The sequence below is a fragment of the Polyodon spathula genome, chromosome 16 (assembly GCF_017654505.1).
Source record: "Polyodon spathula isolate WHYD16114869_AA chromosome 16, ASM1765450v1, whole genome shotgun sequence".
Lineage (NCBI taxonomy): Eukaryota > Metazoa > Chordata > Actinopteri > Acipenseriformes > Polyodontidae > Polyodon > Polyodon spathula.
In genome coordinates, this window is record NC_054549.1 from 1,272,296 (window position 1) to 1,285,703 (window position 13,408).

Below are 13,408 nucleotides of genomic sequence, written 5' to 3' on the forward strand. Positions count from 1 at the left end.
AAAAAAAAAAAAAAAAAAAAAAAAAAAAAAAAAAAAAAAAAAAAAAAAAAAAAAAAAAAAAAAAAAAAAAAAAAAAAAAAAAAAAAAAAAAAAAAAAAAAAAAAAAAAAAAAAAAAAAAAAAAAAAAAAAAAAAAAAAAAAAAAAAAAAAAAAAAAAAAAAAAAAAAAAAAAAAAAAAAAAAAAAAAAAAAAAAAAAAAAAAAAAAAAAAAAAAAAAAAAAAAAAAAAAAAAAAAAAAAAAAAAAAAAAAAAAAAAAAAAAAAAAAAAAAAAAAAAAAAAAAAAAAAAAAAAAAAAAAAAAAAAAAAAAAAAAAAAAAAAAAAAAAAAAAAAAAAAAAAAAAAAAAAAAAAAAAAAAAAAAAAAAAAAAAAAAAAAAAAAAAAAAAAAAAAAAAAAAAAAAAAAAAAAAAAAAAAAAAAAAAAAAAAAAAAAAAAAAAAAAAAAAAAAAAAAAAAAAAAAAAAAAAAAAAAAAAAAAAAAAAAAAAAAAAAAAAAAAAAAAAAAAAAAAAAAAAAAAAAAAAAAAAAAAAAAAAAAAAAAAAAAAAAAAAAAAAAAAAAAAAAAAAAAAAAAAAAAAAAAAAAAAAAAAAAAAAAAAAAAAAAAAAAAAAAAAAAAAAAAAAAAAAAAAAAAAAAAAAAAAAAAAAAAAAAAAAAAAAAAAAAAAAAAAAAAAAAAAAAAAAAAAAAAAAAAAAAAAAAAAAAAAAAAAAAAAAAAAAAAAAAAAAAAAAAAAAAAAAAAAAAAAAAAAAAAAAAAAAAAAAAAAAAAAAAAAAAAAAAAAAAAAAAAAAAAAAAAAAAAAAAAAAAAAAAAAAAAAAAAAAAAAAAAAAAAAAAAAAAAAAAAAAAAAAAAAAAAAAAAAAAAAAAAAAAAAAAAAAAAAAAAAAAAAAAAAAAAAAAAAAAAAAAAAAAAAAAAAAAAAAAAAAAAAAAAAAAAAAAAAAAAAAAAAAAAAAAAAAAAAAAAAAAAAAAAAAAAAAAAAAAAAAAAAAAAAAAAAAAAAAAAAAAAAAAAAAAAAAAAAAAAAAAAAAAAAAAAAAAAAAAAAAAAAAAAAAAAAAAAAAAAAAAAAAAAAAAAAAAAAAAAAAAAAAAAAAAAAAAAAAAAAAAAAAAAAAAAAAAAAAAAAAAAAAAAAAAAAAAAAAAAAAAAAAAAAAAAAAAAAAAAAAAAAAAAAAAAAAAAAAAAAAAAAAAAAAAAAAAAAAAAAAAAAAAAAAAAAAAAAAAAAAAAAAAAAAAAAAAAAAAAAAAAAAAAAAAAAAAAAAAAAAAAAAAAAAAAAAAAAAAAAAAAAAAAAAAAAAAAAAAAAAAAAAAAAAAAAAAAAAAAAAAAAAAAAAAAAAAAAAGGGGGGGGGGGGGGGGGGGGGGGGGGGGGGGGGGGGGGGGGGGGGGGGGGGGGGGGGGGGGGGGGGGGGGGGGGGGGGGGGGGGGGGGGGGGGGGGGGGGGGGGGGGGGGGGGGGGGGGGGGGGGGGGGGGGGGGGGGGGGGGGGGGGGGGGGGGGGGGGGGGGGGGGGGGGGGGGGGGGGGGGGGGGGGGGGGGGGGGGGGGGGGGGGGGGGGGGGGGGGGGGGGGGGGGGGGGGGGGGGGGGGGGGGGGGGGGGGGGGGGGGGGGGGGGGGGGGGGGGGGGGGGGGGGGGGGGGGGGGGGGGGGGGGGGGGGGGGGGGGGGGGGGGGGGGGGGGGGGGGGGGGGGGGGGGGGGGGGGGGGGGGGGGGGGGGGGGGGGGGGGGGGGGGGGGGGGGGGGGGGGGGGGGGGGGGGGGGGGGGGGGGGGGGGGGGGGGGGGGGGGGGGGTTTTTTTTTTTTTTTTTTTTTTTTTTTTTTTTTTTTTTTTTTTTTTTTTTTTTTTTTTTTTTTTTTTTTTTTTTTTTTTTAAAAAAAAAAAAAAAAAAAAAAAAAAAAAAAAAAAAAAAAAAAAAAAAAAAAAAAAAAAAAAAAAAAAAAACCCCCCCAAAAAAAAAAAAAAAAAAAAAAAAAAAAAAAAAAAAAAAAAAAAAAAAAAAAAAAAAAAAAAAAAAAAAAAAAAAAAAAAAAAAAAAAAAAAAAAAAAAAAAAAAAAAAAAAAAAAAAAAAAAAAAAAAAAAAAAAAAAAAAAAAAAAAAAAAAAAAAAAAAAAAAAAAAAAAAAAAAAAAAAAAAAAAAAAAAAAAAAAAAAAAAAACCCCCCCCCCCCCCCCCCCAAAAAAAAAAAAAAAAAAAAAAAAAAAAAAAAAAAAAAAAAAAAAAAAAAAAAAAAAAAAAAAAAAAAAAAAAAAAAAAAAAAAAAAAAAAAAAAAAAAAAAAAAAAAAAAAAAAAAAAAAAAAAAAAAAAAAAAAAAAAAAAAAAAAAAAAAAAAAAAAAAAAAAAAAAAAAAAAAAAAAAAAAAAAAAAAAAAAAAAAAAAAAAAAAAAAAAAAAAAAAAAAAAAAAAAAAAAAAAAAAAAAAAAAAAAAAAAAAAAAAAAAAAAAAAAAAAAAAAAAAAAAAAAAAAAAAAAAAAAAAAAAAAAAAAAAAAAAAAAAAAAAAAAAAAAAAAAAAAAAAAAAAAAAAAGGGGGGGGGGGGGGGGGGGGGGGGGGGGGGGGGGGGGGGGGGGGGGGGGGGGGGGGGGGGGGGGGGGGGGGGGGGGGGGGGGGGGGGGGGGGGGGGGGGGGGGGGGGGGGGGGGGGGGGGGGGGGGGGGGGGGGGGGGGGGGGGGGGGGGGGGGGGGGGGGGGGGGGGGGGGGGGGGGGGGGGGGGGGGGGGGGGGGGGGGGGGGGGGGGGGGGGGGGGGGGGGGGGGGGGGGGGGGGGGGGGGGGGGGGGGGGGGGGGGGGGGGGGGGGGGGGGGGGGGGGGGGGGGGGGGGGGGGGGGGGGGGGGGGGGGGGGGGGGGGGGGGGGGGGGGGGGGGGGGGGGGGGGGGGGGGGGGGGGGGGGGGGGGGGGGGGGGGGGGGGGGGGGGGGGGGGGGGGGGGGGAAAAAAAAAAAAAAAAAAAAAAACCCCCCCCCCCCCCCCCCCCAAAAAAAAAAAAAAAAAAAAAAAAAAAAAAAAAAAAAAAAAAAAAAAAAAAAAAAAAAAAAAAAAAAAAAAAAAAAAAAAAAAAAAAAAAAAAAAAAAAAAAAAAAAAAAAAAAAAAAAAAAAAAAAAAAAAAAAAAAAAAAAAAAAAAAAAAAAAAAAAGGGGGGGGGGGGGGGGGGGGGGGGGGGGGGGGGGGGGGGGGGGGGGGGGGGGGGGGGGGGGGGGGGGGGGGGGGGGGGGGGGGGGGGGGGGGGGGGGGGGGGGGGGGGGGGGGGGGGGGGGGGGGGGGGGGGGGGGGGGGGGGGGGGGGGGGGGGGGGGGGGGGGGGGGGGGGGGGGGGGGGGGGGGGGGGGGGGGGGGGGGGGGGGGGGGGGGGGGGGGGGGGGGGGGGGGGGGGGGGGGGGGGGGGGGGGGGGGGGGGGGGGGGGGGGGGGGGGGGGGGGGGGGGGGGGGGGGGGGGGGGGGGGGGGGGGGGGGGGGGGGGGGGGGGGGGGGGGGGGGGGGGGGGGGGGGGGGGGGGGGGGGGGGGGGGGGGGGGGGGGGGGGGGGGGGTTTTTTTTTTTTTTTTTTTTTTTTTTTTTTTTTTTTTTTTTTTTTTTTTTTTTTTTTTTTTTTTTTTTTTTTTTTTTTTTTTTTTTTTTTTTTTTTTTTTTTTTTTTTTTTTTTTTTTTTTTTTTTTTTTTTTTTTTTTTTTTTTTTTTTTTTTTTTTTTTTTTTTTTTTTTTTTTTTTTTGGGGGGGGGGGGGGGGGGGGGGGGGGGGGGGGGGGGGGGGGGGGGGGGGGGGGGGGGGGGGGGGGGGGGGGGGGGGGGGGGGGGGGGGGGTTTTTTTTTTTTTTTTTTTTTTTTTTTTTTTTTTTTTTTTTTTTTTTTTTTTTTTTTTTTTTTTTTTTTTTTTTTTTTTTTTTTTTTTTTTTTTTTTTTTTTTTTTTTTTTTTTTTTTTTTTTTTTTTTTTTTTTTTTTTTTTTTTTTTTTTTTTTTTTTTTTTTTTTTTTTTTTTTTTTTTTTTTTTTTTTTTTTTTTTTTTTTTTTTTTTTTTTTTTTTTTTTTTTTTTTTTTTTTTTTTTTGTGGGGGAATTGACCGCAATTTTTGTGTGCGCTATATAAAAAAAAAAGATGATTATTATAATTCAGACTGGGCAAAGGCACTTCACTGAATTGATTTCCCCACAAATGGAATACATCCACTCTTCAAATTCCACCACCAAACACAGGATTGATTGATTTATTTATTATTGCACTTATGTAAAAAATAGTTGTTTGTGTAAATCGTGAAAAAGGGTTTTTTTAGCCGTTGGTTAGGGGCAAATTTACTTCCCGATAAAAGGATTTTTAAATATCCCTAATTAGGAGCTTTAGGAAAGGTTTAAGTCCTACCCTCCCATGCTGCTTTTGTTGATCCATAGGAATAAACAACAACCCCGCATCCTGTGATCTCAGAGTGTGGTTTGGAAGATACTGGGTCAGTAACTCGTGCAAATAACTAGGTGCTAATCTAGTCAGGGACTTGTAAATTAACAGCAAATGCTAAGTTGAAAACTGTCAACACGTGTATTTGTTTAAATAGTGCATAAATACATAATGAAAAGATGGGCTCGTCCGGGATTTGAACCCGGGACCTCTCGCACCCAAAGCGAGAATCATACCCCTAGACCAACGAGCCAGCTAGCCATTAGTCCTTATTATGTACTTGAAATACAAGAAAAACGGCGACACGTCAGCAACCCGTGGGGGGAGAGTAGAGGGAGGGGGAGAGGGAGGGGGAAGAGGGACGGAGGGGGGGATGTTTTCGTATGACGCTTAATCCCAGTTTCACACCCACCGGAGTTTATTTTTGATTGTTTATTTATTTTACTTACTGCGTTATAATGAAAAACAACCGCATTTTACAAATGCAATGTGCTTTCAGTGTATTAAACCGAACGTTGTTTAAACAAAAGTCAAATCAGGGGTCAAAAAACAAACTAAAGATCTGCCGGAAATATTATTATTTTTGTATTTTAAACAATGGCAATTCCCGTGTATCTATTCGTGGCATGCTGTTTTCATTCTGATCAGGAGACTCTCTCAGCCTGTATGTCTTGCAAACGGACGCAGCCGCGTAGTTCCCAGCTACTGTGCAAGTGGAGTCCACACGCGTTTGTTAACAAACGGCTGATAGCCCTGCATAGTACGAGCAAAAAGCGCAGCTATTCATCTACAAGGATAAAGCATTGCTGGTTTTCCGCGGAGCGTTGGTGGTATAGTGGTGAGCATAGCTGCCTTCCAAACAATTGACCTGAGTTTGATTCCCAGCCAACGCATCTCTTTCATTGTATATTTTGTTTCATGTGCAACACTATATAGCTGCATAATCCCTATAAACCAGTGTAGGTCCGTATACTGTAGTGCTCCAGATCAGAAGGCTGCGTGTTCAAATCACGTCGAGGTCAAAATCTTGCATCTCAGCATTCCAGTAAATAGAGCTCCTTTTCCCACAAACGAATGCGCGGGTTCAGAAGGTGAGAGGCTGTCCAACATAACACCTTATAGGGTGGTAATGCAAGTGCAAGTATATTTTGAAGATGAGCATGCTATAATGTACCGATCTACCAACTACAGCCAATTTACACAAGACTGGTCTTAATACACCACTGATGTATCATCAAGGAAGTGCAGCAAAACTATTGATTAATTTAATCTTTTTGTAATTGTAATTTATTTTAATTTTATTTAGTTGTGACCGTTATATCATCTTGACTAGCAGGGTAACAAAACGACCACTGTTTCATTCAGCCGTACATTGTTTAATGAGCACACAGCTATTCAAATCCACACTGCTCTGTGCATGAAACAAACTCAGAAGAGTCTCTTCCAATACCACTACAAACCAGTGAAGGAAGAGAAGCCAGTCTGACAGGCAGCCAGGGAGCTGCAGTAGAGGCTGGTAAAGCAGCGGCTGCATTGAATTTACTTTATAAAGGTTTGCACAGGGAAGACGTCAAAGTCCTCTCGCTATGTACACGCATTAGTATAAATCAAACAGAAGTGCAAGAGGACTGGGGCGGGGCTTTCAGACCAACAAACCCCTGCTCAAGACAACATGCACCCAAAGAAAGAAGGGAGATCCTCTCCAGGTCTCTGTGGCAGTGACATATGGGTGTGACCGGGTAGTATCAGGAAAGGCTCGTTTTATTTTACTAATTGACAAAGAAAGGCGCAAGAGCCAAAACAAAAGGTTCAAAGTTTAATTTTAAATTTAGAATGTGTGATCGAGTGATTAAAGAAACTGGGTTGTAACCACAAAGTCCCCCGGGTTCAAATCCCAGCTCAGTCTCTGACTCATTGTGTGACACTGAGCAAGTCACTGAACCTCCTTGTGCTCCGTCTTTCAGGTGAGATGTTGTTGTAAGTGACTCTGCAGCTGATGCATAGTTCACACACCCTAGTTTTGTATCTTGTAAAGCGCTTTGTGATGGTGGTCCACTATGAAAGGCGCTATATAAAAAATAAAGAAGATGATTCTTATAATTCAGACTGGGCAAAGGCACGTCCCCTCAAATCCACACTGCTCTGGGCATGAAAAAAACTCAGAATAGGCTCTTCCAATTCCACTACAAAACAAAGTTTTTGACTGATTCAAAGTGTTTGACTGGTTCAAATGTTCTGCTGTGGGTTTTTTGTGGGTTTTTTTTTTTTTTGGGGGGGGGGGGGGGTGTAAGCGCTGCAGCTTATGCTGCATCTTTTCTATTTGTTATTCTTTATGGGGGCTACTTTGCAGTCTTGCAACCAGGGCCGAGTAACAAGAAAAAAAAAAAGAGTCGACACCGGTGTAACATCTTCGGCGCTAACTACAGCCGGCACCAACCACGCGTTCTACCATCGGCAATGGCCCAGAGGTGGTAGAATGGGCCCTGAATAACCTCACAGCAGGGACCTGATAGAGCAGCGTTGTGTATTTGTTCAGATATTGAAATGGTCAGAAGAAGCTCTTCCCATCGATAATAGTTGTGTTTCTCCTTTCAGGGAACCCAGAGTTATGGTAATCATACCCAGTATGACCAACCAGCCAGCTAGCCAATTAATCGTTGTACCATGTACTGAAATACAAGAAAAGCGGCGACACTTCAGCAGCCCGCGGGGGGGAGAGAAGGGGGGGGGGGGGGGGGGGGGGGGGGGGGGGGGGTGTTTCCGTATGACCGACGCTTAATCCCTGTTTCACACTCACCCAGTGTTTATACAATTTATTTATTTTACTTACTGCGTTATAATGAAAAATAACCGCATTTTACAAATGCAAGGTGCTCTCAGTGTATTAAACCGAACGTTATTTAAACAAAAGTCAAATCAGGGGTCAAAAAACAAACTAAAGATCTGCCGGAAATATTATTATTTTTGTATTTTAAACAATGGCAATTCCCGTGTATCTATTCGTGGCATGCTGTTTTCATTCTGATCAGGAGACTCTCTCAGCCTGTATGTCTTGCAAACGGACGCAGCCGCGTAGTTCCCAGCTACTGTGCAAGCGGAGTCCACACGCGTTTGTTTGTTTGATAGTTTTTTGTATCATTGGGATGCAGTACAGTATACTGTAGTTGTGCAGACATTTTAATATTCTGTATATTTGTCATTTTTTGTAACGCATTTCACGCATCAATATTAGCTTGAACAATTACAATGGTTCTCACAGCTGATACCGTCCTTGGCTTTATGGTGTGTATTGAATGTGTGTAATGGAAATGTTGCAGATGTGTTTTCGCGCTGTTTTGGTGTTTTGGACTGCACTGAAGTTTGGATCCACAAACTGGATAACACAGGTATACATCACAAAAAGAAAAGCGGGGAAAAAATGTACTCTAATAGCCTAAGATCCCAATTGTCTATCAAACGTATATATGTAATACTATAGCCTATAGGTCTCCTATAAAATTATATAAACGTTCTTGAGAGGTATTCTATAGGTAACCTATAGGTTATTTTCATAATGGCACATGCGTTGTATTAAATACTCACAGTTATAGTAAATAGCGTTAGAATGTGTTTTGTTGAAAAATAAAATAAAAAAAAAACAACGTTTTTGACTGATTTAAATGTTGCTGCTGATGTATTTACTTTTTTGTGGGGGGGGGGGGGGGGGGGGGTCTAAAAAGTGGTCTGTCTCAACGAGAAAAAGGGAAGGGCTCGTCCGGGATTTGAACCCGGGACCTCTCGCACCCTAAGCGAGAATCATACCCCTAGACCAACGAGCCATATACACATATACATTTAAAATCTTGATGCTCTCAGCAAAATCCCATTGTATTAAATACAGTTATAGTAAATAGCGTGTTTTGTTGAAAAATAAAATAAAAAAAACAACGTTTTTGACTGATTTAAATGTTGCTGCTGATGTATTTACTTCTGTATTGTTTTTTTTTGTGTGTGTGTGTGGGGGGGGGGGGGGGGGGGGGGGTAAGCATCTTTTTAATTAAATCTTTTTGTAATTGTAAATTAAAATAATTTTATTTAGTTGTGACCGTTATATCATCGTGACTAGCAGGGTAACAAAACGACCACTGTTTCATTCAGCCGTACATTGTTTAATGAGCACACAGCTATTCAAATCCACACTGCTCTGGGCATGAAAAAAACTCAGAATAGGGGGGGTCTAAAAAGTGGTCTGTCCAACGAGGAAAAGAGAAGGGCTCGTCCGGGATTTGAACCCGGGACCCCTCGCACCCTAAGCGAATCATACCCCTAGACCAACGAGCCATATATACATTGGCATTTAAAATCTTGATGCTCTCAGCAAAATCCCATGTACATCTCATACATTTTGTTATGTGGTAACACGGTATGTGGTAAATTTCACCTTAATATATTATTATTATTTCAGGAATCTGTGACTTACTGACGTACTGACGTACTGACCTCGTGGCTTACTTAGCATACTGTAGTGCTCCAGGTCAGAAGGCTGCGTGTTCAAATCACGTCGCGGCCAAAATCTTGCATCTCAGCATTCCAGTAAATAGAGCTCCTTTTCCCACAAACGAATGCGCGGGTTCAGAAGGTGAGAGGCTGTCCAACATAACACCTTATAGGGTGGTAATGCAAGTGCAAGAATATTTTGAAGATGAGCATGCTATAATGTACCGGTCTACCAATTACAGCCAATTTACACGCCATCAATTATAAACATAGACTTTAATAAAGAACAAATACACACAACAATAATACATTATCATGAACCTGTATCAAATACATATTCCCATGATTTGAGTATGGTATGTTTTACCATTGGTGAAATATCATATAAGCCAGTATAGAAAAATACTCTTGTTCAAAATATTAGCAACAAGATTTCAAACCTGGTTGCTTGGAAATAATAACATTAATAAATATGTAGCCAGCGGTGCCGTTTGTGAATTTCGCGCATATTTCAATGTGGACTGCAGCGCTGGTCAAACAAGACATGTCAGTAATCACATGAGTGGCGCAAGACTGATCTTAGTGCCTTGCCGATGTGTCATCTAGGAAGTGCAGCAAAACTATTAATTCATTTCATCTTTTTAATTTTTTTTTTAAAATCTATTTTAATTAATTTTTGTTTTATTTAGTTGTGCCCGTTATATCATCGTGACTAGCAGGGTAACAAAAAGACCACTGTTTCATTCAGCCGTACATTGTTTAATGAGCACACAGCTATTCAAATCCACATGACCTACTGACCTCGTATCTTCCAAACCGCACTCTGAGATCACAGGATGCGGGGCTGCTGGTTATTCCTAGGGTCAACAAAAGCAGCATGGGAGAGGTAGGGCTTTTTCTTGTAGAGCTCCTAAATTATGGAATGTTCTACCTTCGTTTGTCAGGGATGCTTTGCGATAATTTTGCAAAAAAAGTTGCTACATAAGTGCAATAATAAATAAATCAATCAATCCTGTGTTTGTTTGGTGGTGGAATTTGAAGAGTGGATGTATTCCATTTGTGGGGAAACCAATTCAGTGAAGTGCCTTTGCCCAGCCTGAATTATAATAATAATTTTTATTTTTATATAGCGCCTTTCATAGTGGACCACCATCACAAAGCGCTTTACAAGATACGAGACTAGGGTGTGTGAACTATGCATCAGTTGCAGAGTCACTTACAACAATGTCTCACCTGAAAGACACAAGGAGCACAAGGAGGTTAGGTGACTTGCTCAGGGTCACACAATGAGTCACACCAATATGTCACTGCCACAGAGACCTGGAGATGAGCTCCCTTCTTTCTTTGGGTGCATGTCATACTTGAGCAGGGGTTTGTTGGTCGCCCCAGTCCTCTCGCACTTCTGTTTGATTTATACTAGAGATGAATTATTCAATTCAATGCTGCTACATGGACAGGTAGTCAACGAGAAAAGGAGAAGGGCTCATCAGTGATTTGAACTCCGAACTTCTTTCAAATCAAATATGATAACTGTGTCAAAATGAATCTCTTTAACTTCCAGAAGCACATTTAAACAGTCGAGAATAAATGATATGCAGCTGCTAGCATGTGTCAATATATTTCCCAATAAACAAACCATAACCTTCCTGCATTTCTTTTTAGTTGTAAGAACCAGTACACATTCTGTATGTCGCTTATTTTAATTAAATTAAACCAAAGAAATCGTACTCTAATCTATATTTGTAGTGGTGCTGTCTTCTCTGTCGTGTTCCCTTGTATAACTGTTACTGCAGCAGCCCAGGCCAGTGAGGCACGATCATTTCATTTCCATTAGTAACTCATACTAGCACTCTGTTTAGAATGTGAGGTGTTTATCTTTAGTATGGATTCAAGTACAAAGTGACATGTTATGTTTTCGGTTAGAAAGAAGAGACGTTCAGTCGTTAAGGTATATTAACAAGGTAAGCGTACGTCTGTTTTAATGGATGTATAACTGTATTTTTCGCCAGGCATGACAAACTGCATTTTCATTTTTAGCTTCCAGTAGAAAATAGATTTTCCATGACCATTGCTGATTATTACATTTTGAGTTGAATATTGTGTAATTGACCGCAATTTTTGTGTGCGCTATATAAAAAAAAAAGATGATTATTATAATTCAGACTGGGCAAAGGCACTTCACTGAATTGATTTCCCCACAAATGGAATACATCCACTCTTCAAATTCCACCACCAAACACAGGATTGATTGATTTATTTATTATTGCACTTATGTAGCAACTTTTTTTGCAAAATTATCGCAAAGCATCCCTGATAAACGAAGGCAGATCATTCCATAATTTAGGAGCGCTAGAAAGAAAGTCCTACCTCCTCCCATGCTGCTTTTGTTGACCCATAGGAATAAACAACAGCCCCGCATCCTGTGATCTCAGAGTGTGGTTTGGAAGATACTGGGTCAGTAACTCGTGCAAATAACTAGGTGCTAATCTAGTCAGGGACTTGTAAATTAACAGCAAATGCTAAGTTGAAAACTGTCAACACGTGTATTTGTTTAAATATTGTATAAATACATAATAAAAAGAAAGGGCTCGTCCGGGATTTGAACCCGGGACCTCTCGCACCCAAAGCGAGAATCATACCCCTAGACCAACGAGCCAGCTAGCCATTAGTCCTTATTATGTACTTGAAATACAAGAAAAACGGCGACACGTCAGCAACCCGTGGGGGGAGAGTAGAGGGAGGGGGAGAGGGAGGGGGAGAGGGACGGGGGGGGGGTGTTTTCGTATGACGCTTAATCCCAGTTTCACACCCACCGGAGTTTATTTTTTATTGTTTATTTATTTTACTTACTGCGTTATAATGAAAAACAACCGCATTTTACAAATGCAATGTGCTTTCAGTGTATTAAACCGAACGTTGTTTAAACAAAAGTCAAATCAGGGGTCAAAAAACAAACTAAAGATCTGCCGGAAATATTATTATTTTTGTATTTTAAACAATGGCAATTCCCGTGTATCTATTCGTGGCATGCTGTTTTCATTCTGATCAGGAGACTCTCTCAGCCTGTATGTCTTGCAAACGGACGCAGCCGCGTAGTTCCCAGCTACTGTGCAAGCGGAGTCCACACGCCTTTGTTTGTTTGATAGTTTTTTGTATCATAGGGATGCAGTACAGTATACTGTAGTTGTGCAAACATTTTAATATTCTGTATATTTGTCATTTTTTGTTACGCATTTCACGCATCAATATTAGCTTGAACAATTACAATGGTTCTCACAGCTGATACCGTCCTTGGCTTTATGGTGTGTATTGAATGGGTGTAATGGAAATGTTGCAGATGTGTTTTCGTGCTGTTTTGGTGTTTTGGACTGCACTGAAGTTTGGATCCACAAACTGGATAACACAGGTATACATCACAAACAGAAAAGTGGGGAATATGTACTCTCATAGGCTAAGGTCCAAATTCTGTATAAAACGTATAGGCGTAATAATATAGCCTATAGGTGTCCATAGAATTCTATAGACATTCTTGAGACGTATTCTATAGGTAACCTATAGGTTATTTTCATAAGGGCACATGCGATTAATGTATTGTATCTGTATTTATCTAGGACAGTACCTGTGATTTGCAACCTAGTTAATGCGTTGTCTTATAGACTTTGTCCGGTGTTTCTTATGAAACTCAGTTGGTCTGTCCATATTTTGATAGTGAAATGCACACAAAATGACGATTTTGTATATATTTAAATATTGCCCAAAGGTGCCTCCCCCTTTCATTTTCAGCACCCCCGGTTTGAAATTCGTTCCCGCGCCTCTGCTATCCCATGTACGTTTTTCTCAGCATTGCATTCTTCATTCTGAACATTGTGTTGGACGTTCAGAAAAGAAAGTGGCTGAGACAGCCCTGCATAGAACTACGAGGATAAAGCGCAGCTGATCCTCTATTAGGATAAATTATTAGGATATTGCAGATTTCCTGTGGATCGTTGGTGGTATAGTGGTGAGCATAGCTGCCTTCCAAGCAGTTGACCCGGGTTCGATTCCCGGCCAACGCATCTCTTTTATTGTCTATTTTGTTTCATGTGTAACGCTGTATAGCTGCGTAATCCCTATAAACCAGTGTGGGTGCGTATACTGTAGTGCTGGTCAATCTCACCTTAGTATATTATTATTACAGGAATTTGGGACAGGATTCTCGCGCTGTTTTGGTGTTTTGGACTGCACTGAAGTTTGGATCCACAATCTGGATAACACAGGTATACATCACAAAAAGAAAAGCGGGGAAGAAATGTACTCTAATAGCCTAAGATCCCAATTGTCTATCAAACGTATATATGTAATACTATAGCCTATAGGTCTCCTATAGAATTCTATAGACGTTCTTGAGAGGTATTATTTTCATAAGGGCACATGCGTTGTATTAAATACTTTTGTGCATGGGTTAAGTTTTGAGATGCACACGTGATTTTGTTTAGAAACGTCATACTAACCTTTGTACTTGATAACTAGTTTTACGATTGATGTCTATTATGAATACGTTTTTGTGAGTAATTT

General features: G+C 38.4%; 4 non-coding genes across 4 annotated transcripts; 1 reads left to right on the forward strand and 3 right to left on the reverse strand.

Moving 5' to 3' along the window:
* Positions 1-4,559: 4,559 nt before the first annotated feature.
* trnap-ugg lies at positions 4,560-4,631 on the reverse strand. The gene has a single exon. It is a non-coding gene; the product is annotated as a tRNA-Pro (tRNA).
* Positions 4,632-8,124: 3,493 nt separating this feature from the next.
* trnap-agg lies at positions 8,125-8,196 on the reverse strand. Its single transcript has one exon. It is a non-coding gene; the product is annotated as a tRNA-Pro (tRNA).
* A 3,242-nt stretch (positions 8,197-11,438) lies between these two features.
* On the reverse strand, positions 11,439-11,510 carry trnap-ugg. Its single transcript has one exon. It is a non-coding gene; the product is annotated as a tRNA-Pro (tRNA).
* A 1,327-nt stretch (positions 11,511-12,837) lies between these two features.
* trnag-ucc lies at positions 12,838-12,909 on the forward strand. Its single transcript has one exon. It is a non-coding gene; the product is annotated as a tRNA-Gly (tRNA).
* Positions 12,910-13,408: the final 499 nt, after the last annotated feature.